Source organism: Xenopus laevis, chromosome 5S (genome assembly GCF_017654675.1).
Source record: "Xenopus laevis strain J_2021 chromosome 5S, Xenopus_laevis_v10.1, whole genome shotgun sequence".
Taxonomy (NCBI): Eukaryota; Metazoa; Chordata; class Amphibia; order Anura; family Pipidae; genus Xenopus; species Xenopus laevis.
Genome location: NC_054380.1, coordinates 36,127,941 through 36,138,623, shown reverse-complemented (window position 1 = coordinate 36,138,623; position 10,683 = coordinate 36,127,941). Strand labels below are relative to the sequence as shown.

Here is a 10,683-nt window from a genome sequence, read left to right as displayed (position 1 = left end):
CTACCTGAATCAGTAATACAGGCTGATACATCAGACAGCTTTAAGAAGGGGTTGGATGGCTTTTTAGCAAGTGAGGGAATACAGGGTTATGGAAGATAGCTCATAGTACAAGTTGATCCAGGGACTAGTCCGATTGCCATTTTGGAGTCAGGAAGGAATTTTTCCCCCTCTGAGGCAAATTGGAGAGGCTTCAGATGGGTTTTTTTTGCCTTCCTCTGGATCAACTGGCAGTTAGGCAGATATAGAGAAAAAAAAAAAAAGGTTGAACTTGATGGACGTGTGTCTTTTTTCAACCTTACTTACTATGTTACTAAGTTACATGCTGTATTGGCGGTTCAAACCCTTAGGGCCCTGACAGATAGGGCACTGTCACCCACAGGAAATTCCCTCTCCTGCTGTAAATAAAGCAAACAAAAATACCTGCCTCTCTGGATTAACTGGGATATCTGCAAGCTAAACACTTAAAATGCGGTGATTCAAACTAATTACACGAAAATGGCATATTCTGCATTACCCAAGAATTGCATAAAGTACAGTGTCTTAAATGTGGAAATTGCAACAGTGGCAGATATTTTCAGGTGCTTTATTGCCTGTGGGAGAGAAGATTTACCATGATCAATAAAGTGTCCTGTCTGCCATGGCCCATGTTTTCATTACATAAGCTCTATATGAGTATATACAATGAAAAACAGAAAGAAGATGGAGAGTTACAAGGGGTATATTTTAAGGTGCAGCATTTCATTGCTAAAAAGAGTTGGGCTTGTACAGAAGCCCAAATTCCAAAACATACATAATGTATAGCATTTCTAGCCTAATCTTAATTGAACTTTGTTCTGCTTTAAAATATTTGATACCTCAGACTGGAACAATGGTAAAATGTGTCATTAGCATCACAGAGTATCAGATAAATGACAGAAAGTGTTTGCGAAAAAAGAAACTAAAACTGGCTCAGGACAGTCTGGACTTCTACAAAGATTGGAAACACACACAAACCATTGTTGACAGATGTAAGCAGAAACACAGAAAAAATACTTAATCATTTTTATACTAATTTGCAGGATTTCTTGAAAAAAATTTAAATTAATTTGCAATCAGCATACAACTGTTAATATGCAACAATATTGCTTAATAATACCTTAAATTCAGACACGCTATAAGCTTTGAATTTACCCTAAAAGGTCTGTAATATATTTTTTTGAGGTACTATTTAATACCTTTAAGACTGGAATCAATATTCAAAGTGATTTCATTGTTAAAGAAAACACAAATGCCAGCAGCTTTGATGAAATACATATGACTCTTTTGTTATCATTAAACAGAAAGCAAAACCTATGCATTGGACGAAGAAGCAGGGAAGCTTTATTAAACAAACAACTCATCTTTAAGTAAATTTAAAGTAACATAAAGCACTAATCTCGGTCAGATTGAGTTAAAACTCTCTGATGCTGCAAGGTGGCATCTGACAACCAGCTTCAGCTTGAACACACATAACTCTCCGTGGAATTAAACATGTGCATATATTTGAGGCTTGAATTCACTATTTTTCGTAGCCTGACTTCTATATCTACAATGCCAGTGTTTATGTTCTTTAAATACAAACATGATAAGTTTATATTTAATATACTGTAGGTACACAAAAAATCTACAATGATACCATAGATAGCCCTGCCATTACCCCCAAGGTGACAAAATAATGTTAAAAAAAGTCATTACTTTATAAATCCCAAACTGAAAGCAATATTCATGTCAGACAGGCTGTCTGTTAGAGCTAGTATAGCCATAATTTCACTAGCAACAGCAATATCAAACTGTGCCTGGAAAGAAAGATAATGCAGAGCTATTAAAATTCTACGATCATGCCAATGGTTAAAGGGGTTATCATCAGTGATGGGCGAATTTATTCGCCAGGTGAGAATTCCCTGCGAATTCCCGCGATTCGGTGAAGCAAAACGGCCTAAAGTCGCCCATCACTAATCATCTGCTCTTCAATGGGAAGGACCTCTCATAACTGGAAAAGGCATAATCTAAGGGGCCGATTCACTATGGGTCGAATATCGAGGGTTAATTAACCCTCGATATTCGACTAGGAATTAAAATCCTTCGACTTCGAATATCGAAGTCGAAGGATTTAGCGCAGATAGTTAACTGAAAACAGGAAGTGAATAGAAAGGGTAAATACAGCTATGGTCACTGACACTCTTGCCCTTTAAAGAGATCTGTTGAGCTGACGCCTGCCTAACCATATACAACTGCTAATACCCCAGACACCACTAATTATAAAGGAATGCTAATGGCAAAAGTGCTCAGGGAAGCACCCTAAATCAGTTTACATGAATCCATTTTTCAGTTTAGATCCACCCTTAATAAACCAAGCCCTTCCCTATTAAAATATGGCAAAATCAGTTTGTTTCTTTCTCCCAAAAACTTGCACTAAGAGCAATCATTTAATTGTAAGTGCATAGAAAGGGTAGATATAGCTGACACTCTTAGCCTTTAAAGAGCTCTGTTGAGCTTCGACATGTCTAACCATATACAAATGCTAATATCCCAGAAACCACTTATAGAAAACAGAGCAATCATTTAATTGTAAGCAATTCCCAGTTGGAAGATTAATAGAGCTGTCTACTCTTTAACCCAAAGAACAACCAGTCATACTGATCGGCAGTACATTGAGGTGGGATTGAGAACCAATGACCTACCTATCTGACAAACCCTTTTTCTGTATTTGCTTCACCAACTGTGATCTTTCTGAGAAATCTGTCATTTGTGTCAATCACTATAACACAGGAAACAAAATATAATCAATATGGAAGCTGTTTCAACATGATAATTCACAGAAGTCTCAAAAGTTTTTTTTTCGGTTTTAAACTTCAGAATACAGTAACTATAAAGGGTGGAAAGAGATGGCCTAAAATAAGCCAAAACAATCTCTACTGCTTTTCACCCACAATTGTATAAAAGGTTAACTTAGACAGATTCACTAATAATTTACAATATTTTGCTGTTGCAGTGTGGGACTCCAGCAGAAAAGCAAATTACATGTTGAGAGATCATCGGTACAAAAATGTGGGAAACTTATGACCGCTAAATAAATCAGTTTAACTACTTAAAACTTTTTTCACCTCTTTGCCATGTTATTGTTGAGGGGTCAATATCAAGACAAACAAAGGTACCAATTTCTTCAGGTGTCAGGGACAAAGGGTCAGTTTTCGTTATACCAAGTCTCTAAAACAAATCAGACAATCGTGTGCAAATAGAAAAATGAAAATAAACCACTAAACAGAAGTGGCATGAATTCAATTTATAAATGCTATTTAATTGAATATACTTTACTATACTTAAGAAGCTCCAAACATTTCTAAAATCACAGAACTTGCCAGCAAGTTCAATGGCAAAGTTAAAGGCATAATTATTAAAAAAAATTAAATAATCTGAATCCTTAACATGTTGGTTCTTTTTCAAAAAAGTATTTTGGGGAACAATATTTACAGAGAAGACTACATATATCATCAAGCCCTTGACTTGGACATTCCACAACAATGAACAGCTTGTGGTAAAAAGACAGGAAACAGCACATGGTTTTTCATATCTACAAAGTAAGATCAATTAAGTAATCACAGTGTTTCCAGCTGCAAAATTGTGTGAAGGCCACCTTTAACCAAACCCCAAGTAAACTTTTTTTCTTATTTCCCCTTGATGTGTTCTAAGGATTTCATAGAATAACAATTTATAACAAAGATATCAAATTCTAGTCCCATAATGTCTTTTCTCTAGAAAACCTATATCTAAGACTAAGATGCTTAATCCCTACCAGATGTAAAAACGAGTATTTTTATGAATGTATGAAAAAAAGTATTTTCTGTATGTAGGAAAGTATTCAAAAGAAATTGTATAATTGACATGTCTCAATGTTTAATGCTACTATATCCCCTACAGAAATGCATATTAAACCATTTTGTTTACAGTAATCCTTATTACTGCAACTATTCAATAGGACTCAATACATTTAGGGGCAAATTTATCAAGGGTCGAATTTCCAAGTGGAAAATACTTCGAAATTTGACCATCGAATAGAATCCTTTGATGGTACAATCGTATGCCGATCGTACAATCTTACTCTGATTGTACGATTCGAACTATTTTATCGTACGATCGTACGATTTTCCTTCAAATATAAAAAACTTTGCTCTGGAAGGTCCCCATAGGCCAGTGGTCCCCAACCTTTTTTACCCATGAGCCACATTCAAATGTATAAAGAGTTGGGGAGTAACACAAGCATGAAAAAGTCCCTTGAGGTGCCAAATAAGGGCTGTGATTGACTATTTTTTAGCCCCTATGTTGATTGGCAGCTTATAGGAGGTTCTACTTGGCACTATACTTAGTTTTTATGCAATAAAACTTGCCTCCAAGCCAGGAATTCAAAAATAAGCCCCTGCTTTGAGGACACTGAGAGCAACATCCAAGGGGTTGGAGAGCAACATCCAAGGGGTTGGAGAGCAACATGTTGCTCACGAGCTACTGGTTGGGGATCACTGCCATAGGCTAACATAGCTCTTCGTCAGGTTTAAGTTGGCGAAGTATTGAAGTCGAAGTTTTTTTTTATAGAGACAGTACTTTGATTATCGAATGGTCGAATAGTCAAACGATTTTTACTTCAAATCGAAGTCAAAGTAAATTCGAAGTCGCAGTATCCTATTCGATGGTCAAAGTATTCAAAAAATTACTTCGAAATTCGAACTTTTTGTACTTTGAAAATTCACTGGAACCTTAGTAAATCTGCCCCTTAGATGATTATTTATATGGTGATGCATATACTCAGGCACACCTTATGACTGCATGTAGTGTTATCATACAGGACTGAAATATACCACTATTCTGCAATATGTTGCTTCACCAAAAGGTGAATACCTGATATTAAAAATGCCTTATATTATTCACAAAATGAACCATGAATAAAATACGACCTGGCTGCAGTTTACATGAACCATTGTTTGTATAGATCCAATTACCATTTATAAGTTTAAATTCAGACTGCTGCAGGGTCTCTGTTTTTTTACTTAAGTTATTCATTTAATCATTTAAAGGGGTTGGTTTTTTGGTTCAGTTGTTTTCAGATTTCTCACCAGCTGCTGCTTTCCCTTTTTTTTTCAGCGTTTTTCTAAAAATTGAAGTATATCCTTCTTATATCCTTCTTAATCATAGCTCCCTGGCCATATTAACAGCACAAGATTAAAGACACATTGCCACCAAGTGGCTATATAGGTTACAGTGATTCTACAGAACCAAATGTATGAGAAACTACTAGTGATGGGCGAATTTATTTGGCAGGCGCGAATTCGCGGGGAATTTGCGCGATTCGCCGCCAGCGAATAAATTCACGAAACGCCCGTGAAAATTCGCGTAAAAAATTCGCCGGCGTCAAAAATGTTTTTTCCGAAAAAACGACATCAAAATTCGCCCATCACTAGAAACTTCAATACATTTCTGTTTTGTAGCAAAGTTTCAAAAAGAACCCCTAGAGAAATATTAGTGTATTATGTAATTGTTTCCATGGTCCCTAAACAAAAATGTTTTATAACTTGACCCATGCTAACCTCCCATAATTACAATTTTAAATAAATTACTACATACAATTCACTTTCACAGAATTCATTGGAGTAGCAGACAAGCAGAAAGCATAGAAATTGCAACATTTTGCCATTTGTAATCAGTAGTGATGTGCGGGTCAGTTAAAACCCAACTCGCTCGCGACCCTAACCCTCCCTCCAACTGCCCCCGCCGAGCCCGACTTCCGGCTTCCATTTTCAGACCCCCGCAGCGCGTCTCTTTAAAAAATTAAGTCGGAAGCCAGCAGTTCAAATGGGAGTACGGGGTCGGCCCAAACTCGCGGATTCGAAGGTAAACCCACAGGTCTCGCAGGTATCGGGTCAGCCTGCACATCACTAGTAAGTAGTGATTATAAAGAACAAGACTTATTTTTGTGTGTGGTAAAGCTGTTGATATTGAATTTAGCACAGACTAACAACAATTTAGCCAATGAAGGCAATACAGTATTTCTCATTAAAATGTATAGCTGACTAGTGATCCTAACCTGACCTTCACCTGCCGACTTACAAAAGGGGCGGGGCGAGCATGTGCGCGTCTTTAAAAAATGAAGTCTTTAACGGGCAGGGGAGAGCAGGAAGAAGAGCTCAACTCGGACCTGCCCCCGCCACGCGCAAATGGGGGTGCGCCCGAACCTGCCTGACCCGCGGATATCGGACTAGCCCACACATCACTATAGCTGACATTATCATCATTTTTAGTATTATAATTAGGATACTAATGTTCTGATACTTCATTTAAGATTAAATCCAGAAAAAAGATTCCTACCTATAAGCATTTCTATAGGACAGGTTTTTATTTTGCCAAAAAGACCTCAAGCTTTATTTACTATGTGAGTTAGTAATGCTTAAAACAAATGTTTGTTAAAACACCATCTTAACTTAAGATGCATATTTATCAAAGAATTAAATTAGAGCCTGCTACAGTTCAACAGAGTTGACCAGCTTCTATTGTCTATAAACGAGATAAAAAATCCAATAGAAATTAATAGTGGAGGAATTTCAATCCAGTAAACTTTAATTTGACTCTTTCATAATTATACCTCCGTCAGGTTACCTGTTGCACCTGTTAATAGTGACCAAGGTCCAAAGTTCAGTGCACATATTGTAAAGGATTTTAAGGCACATATGAACCCTGTACTTTACACGTCAAAAAATACAAGAATTTACCACGATTAGGATTAGATTTAGTTTGTGATTTTGACTATGACCACGATGTTGATGATTCATTACTAGAGAAGTTGACAAACATACTGAAACAAATCACAATGTTACAATAAGGTATACAATAGTATAATTGTAAGTCGGACGCCTGTAAAATACAGCCCCCGACTCACAACACCCTCCCCCTTTCTCGCCAATTCCCTAATCCCCCTTTCCCCCCTAACCCAAAAACAAAATGAAACGTGTCAATTTAAAAATTAATTTAATGAATTTATTTTAGACATTTTAACATGTTATAACAGCATTTATATGAAACACTTTGTAATGTACAAAACTTTTTTTTTTCAATAAATAGTTTAAAAAAAAAATACAAGAATTCCTTTCCCTGTGGGAAAATTAACAAAAAAACATATCTTTAACCGCGCAATCTGTATTGGAAAGAATTCTCTTACACCATGCATGGAGGGAACCAGACAATTATATAATGCCTACAAGCTACACATGGATTAAAAATGTGGCTATATTTATTAAAATCATATGTACAATAACACAATGTATAAAGCAATACAAAATAATCAGCTAGGCAAACAATAAAAACAAATATAGCTCTATAAAGAGAGATTGCCGATCTACTGTAAGTTCCACACAGGCAATGTTGTTATATTTTGCACTTAAATATTACAGTATCCTATGCTTCAAATCTTTCTATTAGTCTTCCCCATATCCCCTAATGGCCATCTTCCACATTTCCCCTTCCTATATTGATAATGGAGCCACTAAACTAACCACGGTCACAAAGGGATTATATATATATGCATTATCTTTACTCCACTACAGGGCTTTCAGTGCTAATAGTACTTTCAATCATACATTTTTCGTGCATTATTAAAATACTGTTTTCATGGAACGCTGCCCTTAAATCAGCACTTATATTAATGTTCTGTTTTAACCAGTTTTCTGAGATATTAGCAATTTTAGACTGCTAATGCGATGCATTTAGCTCAGTAGTTCTCATCTTGTGCGAGACCCCAGGCTGAACAGCTCCAAGCATGAGCACTAAAGGAATGCAGCCTTGCGCCCCTTAGTGATCTTGCATTTTGTTCAGGAGAACAGTAAATATCCCCTAGAGTTGTCAGCAACCCTATAGTTACCTGGCTACACATGCAACTCCCTTTGAAAGTCAGCATAAATGAGGTAGGTAATACAAAGTTGAAGGCAATACAAGTTGAAGAGTTTTTGGCTTATCTAGCCACATATAACTACCAATATATATCGTCTGTTGTTCTCCTTGTTACTACACCTGGCCAAACATGGTGCCATTTACAATAAATTCCCTCTTTCAGTAAAGAGTTTTCCTGGAAACTACAGTGATTATTTGCAGTCGACCCAGGTAAGCACAATTTGTTTCTTCCCACATTTTATGGTTTCCTGAAATTTACACAGATATGAAAAGCAGGGTTCTACTATATTACTTATGGGGTTTAAAACTGCCAATATTTTAGAAACTGCTAAAAATAATAAATCAATGTAAACTGCAAGAGTGCTCAGAGGATAAGTTTACACAATTTCATTTTTCTTTGTTTAGATCCCCTTAAAGTAGCACAATTTATTAAGGGTCATGACATGACTAGATGGCTCAGAAAACACATGAAAAAAAGCTGATGCAGCCCACAAAAGCCTTATTTATGTATTGATGCTCTTAAACCGCCATGACAAGATTAGGATCCTAAAATCGAGAAGAAAAAGTCGCCTTTTTGGACTGAGTGTTCTCCTGCAGGATTCGGGCATCAATTGCCTCAGCTAGCAATTTGTTGGCAGCAGTAATAGCATAAATGTCATCATTGAGATGAAGGTTAAACTGAGAAAAATATATGAAATAAAATTGAAACATTTACATGCTACAGGACAGAAGCTGAACCAATTCTTGTTCCAGATTAAAAACTGGTTTGACATGGGCACTAATGAGTAATTGCCCGTTTCTGTTTTTGGCAAGCACCAAGCAGTTGGGAGCAGTTCCACAATTCTTATTGAAAGCAGGTGAATATTATACCTTCTATTTCTAAAGAACAGAACAGTTGGTCTCATTTAAGTTTGCACAGGTGCAGAAACCCATGGCAAGCATTGTTTGTTCATATAGAACAATGAAAAGGATTAGTTGCTTGTCGTGAGTTACTGCCCTTTGCAACTTTGCTCAGCGTTAATTAAATAACCCCTATTTTTGATCACAGCAATCACATGGTTTGATTAACAGACAATAATATGGAATACTGGAACAGTAAGCTGCTTGTGACCTATACCCCTGATTTGGTTAGAGATCCTGCACTCGGTATTGCAATGGTAGACTGTGAAACAGCCTTCCAGATGCCTGGCAGTCCATTAAAGGAGAATTAAACCCTAAAAATTAATATGGCTAAAAATGCCATATTATATATACTAGACTTATTGCACCAGCCTAAAGTTTCAGATTGTCAATAGCAGCAATGATCCATTACTTCAAACTTGTCACAGGGGGTTACCATCTTGGAAAGTCTGTGACTCTCACATGCTCAGTGGGCTCTAAGAAAAATAAAAACTAAGCTTCAAGCAAAAATGAGGTTGGTCTGTAATAAAAGCTGATGCTACAAGGTTGGTTATTAAATTCTGATGCTAGTTGCAGTGTTTTATGTGCTGCCATGTTGTAATTATCTGTATTCATTACTAATCAGCCTTATATTGTGACATATATATTCTATGTGTACTGCATATCTTCAGTTGGACCCTAAGCCCAGTAAGTGACAGCAGCACAGAGCATGTGCAGTGAATCAGCAGAAAAGAAAATGGGGAGCTACTGGGGCATCGTTGGAGACACAGATCTTTACTGCTAAATCGCTGTGGTTGCTTTGGGCTGGAACAGAAGCACAAACCATAATCTACAACATTTCTAGCTACTTCTTTAGTTTAACTTTCCTTGTCCTTTAAGTCAATAGCCAAAGTAAATTCCTTAGGGACGGGGGCAGAGTGGTGTTAGAGGAGGAGCAGGATTTCTAAGTGATTAAGGGGATGATGCAGCCTTTTAACAACCAGAGTTGCAGTTATCTAAAGATTTCAAAAAGGCTGTAAAACATTTCTAGCCTTTTCAGATACATTACAAGTGAACTACTAAGACATACAAAAAGTAAAAATGTTCCATATACATTAAAACACACACATACGTAAACACAAAGTTGAGGGTCCAAAGTTTGCCCAGGACTAGAAAGCCATGGTAGCAAATCAGGTGGCTAGTAAATGTCCCTACTGAGTGGTTGCTGTGGTTTACTAGAGCAGCAGCAAACTTTGCCCAATTAGGATTTAAAGAAAGACTATACCCCCACAATGAACACTTAAAGGGCTTGTTTCCCGTTAAATTTACTTTAAGTGTATTGTAAATTGACCAATTCTAAGCGACTTTTCAATTAGCCTTAATTATTTATAGTTTTTTTTAATTATTTGCCTTCTTCTGGCTCTTTCCAGTTTTCAAATGGGGGTCACTGATGCTACAATGGAGACGCTCCAGAAGATACATACATTCGGACAGCTAGAAAATAATATTTCCAGTCATTGCTGTAATCTTTGTGGAGAAATTAGAACTAGCACATACTACACTGTGCAGCACTGCAGCACTGTAGAACCACTGTAGAAAACCCATGATTACAATTTAAGAGTTCGAGTTAATTAGTTTCTGTTTTCTGCTGCTGGATTGTTTTCTGCATGACACCACCTCCCCAAGAGGGATAACATACCTCAGCAAAACTCAAAACATCAAAGAGTGTGTGATGTTGGCACAGCAAACTAAAAATGTGAAACTAAACCACAAACTTTCTCTTTTTCAAGTTGGTTTTCTTCATTTGGATTTGTAGCTCAGTGCTAGGGATTGTAAATGTAACTATTTCTTATGTTT

The 10,683-nt window shown here is 36.8% G+C and overlaps 1 pseudogene; it reads right to left on the bottom strand.

Moving 5' to 3' along the window:
- Nucleotides 1-1,709: 1,709 nt before the first annotated feature.
- The window catches only part of LOC121394092, a 34,064-nt pseudogene continuing 25,090 nt past the window's right edge, over nt 1,710-10,683 (bottom strand).